Below are 2,103 nucleotides of genomic sequence, written 5' to 3'. Positions count from 1 at the left end.
AGAAGCAAGGTGGCCGTGAGAGAGGCATTCGCCCACGTCGGTGGGTGGTTAGCGGAGTTGTCCTTGAAATACTTTCCATTCCGTCATGGAAATTGGCTGGAGGAAAGACAGGAAAGGCAGTGCAGGCAGAAAGAATTGTTTTCCTGAAGGCACATGGGAGAAGACCATGAACTTTCCCAAGGAGCCATTGAGTAGAGAGAAGGGCAGATATTGAGCTTTTCATCCTCCCAAGAGCAAATGCTAGTTAAGCAAAGAACTTCACTTCCCTGAACCAAAATGGATGTGAGGGAGCAGCTCCTTTAGTCACCTGCCCTCCTCCATCTCCCCTCCCTACAGACCTTTCCACCCTACTTCCTGCCTTTCCTCCTAGGCTTGCCCCTCCTAGCCCCGCCCCAACCCCCACTCCCTAGCCCCGCCCCAACCCCACCCTCTTAGTCCCGCCCCCAACCCCACCCCTCCTAGCTGCACCTCTTCTAGCCCCACACCTCCCAGCCCCACCTCTTCTAGCCCCACCCTCCTAGTTCTGCCTCTTCTAGCCCCACCCCTCCCAGCTCCACCTCTTCTAGCCCCACTCCTCCCAGCTCCGCCTCTTCTAGCCCCACCCACCTAGTTCCACCTCTTCTAGCCCCACCCCTCCTAGCTCCACCTCTTCTAGCCCCACCCCTCCTAGCTCCACCTCTTCTAGCCACGCCCCCTCCTGGCTCCACCTCCTTCCTTTTGAGAATGCCGTTCTTTCACATTTCTCCCCAGTAGTCTTTGGAGTCTCTAGGATGAGATCAGGGGCTTCATAAGAGGTGATTCTTTCCACTACTTCCCTCCTCTCTTGCTGTAGTTCATTGTAGATGAATCTTCTGATGCTGCCAATGCCACACCTACCAGAGGCACCCCCACCTCGGCAAGTGCCCAACAAGGGCTGTGCCAAAGCTCCAGAGGCCTGCTGTGTAGGGCCCCAGTGCAAACACGCCGAAGGTGGCCGCCATTGTTGCCCGAGCAGGTGCTGGTGTCCACTGACACCCTGTCCAGGGCTGCTTCTGCCTGAGGCAGGGGCTGATGTCTGCAGCAGAGACTAGGGACCCTAAGCAGCTTGCTCTCCCTGGCCCTGGGAGCAGGGTCACGTCTCCCTCCAACACCAGCTCAGGTTCTTAACCAAAATGTAGCCCTTGCACCCTGTTAAGCATGAGTTCCCTTCCAGAAGGCTCCGAGGTTCATTATGATAATAGACCAGGGATGGCAAATGGGTATCATTTCACTGCCCTCCAGATGTTTGAGGATCCTCTGGGCAGGTCCAGAACAGGGGAGGAGGAACACCCTGATAAATTATACATGACAAACGGAGGTGGCGCCTCTGCAAATCTCCTGGGAAACCAGTGTGGCCCAATCCCACCGCCAACACAGCAGGGACCCCTCCTTCTGAACTGTAATCTCACTTTTCAAACAGGAAATAGAAGAATAAAGCTTGTTTTGACACAAGAGCTATAATTTGTACGTGAGAGTAGGTGCTGGAAACACCACCTGTGCACCCAGCTCTCGGTAGAACAGCCCAGTGGCTGAAAAGAAGCAGCTGCTTTTCCTCTGCACCGAGGCATTGTGTGTCCGAAAGGTTACCCTGGGTGTCTGACTCATTGTCCTTCTTGAAGCAGGATGGGTTGTGGCAGGACCCCTTAGGGAACTGGACAGTTCAGGATAGGAAAGTGAATCCTCTAAGTTGGGTCCAGATGCTGAAGAAGCACATCAGCGGGGAGGGGGCGGTGGTGGTGGTGCCTGAGCCAGGTCGTCTTGGCGGGCTGAAACCTGACAAAATGTCGGGAGGAGAACCAGACAAATCAAAATGAACGCTGGAGACTCTTGTTCTCGGTGGCCGGAAGCTAGGGATGGAGGCACCAGCTCAAAATCTTAGCTCCCCGGCTGCTATCCTGCAGATCATGGTGGGCCAGTCTGGGCCTTCTGTGTGGACCCAGGGAGGGGGGGGGGGTGGCTGCACCACCCTCGGCAGGGAGTGAGGCCCTGGCGGCAGGTGCCACTGGCCTGGCCCTCTTTGGAACGTGAATTTCTTATGGTTGCCGAGCTCCAGAAGTCCCAGGGTGTAGGGACTGTTGAGAGCTG

This window comes from Lynx rufus, unplaced genomic scaffold (assembly GCF_022079265.1).
Source record: "Lynx rufus isolate CCGP_SWC_20201006 ecotype Redwood Valley unplaced genomic scaffold, mLynRuf1.p SCAF_9, whole genome shotgun sequence".
NCBI lineage: Eukaryota > Metazoa > Chordata > Mammalia > Carnivora > Felidae > Lynx > Lynx rufus.
This window is presented reverse-complemented; position numbering follows the sequence as displayed.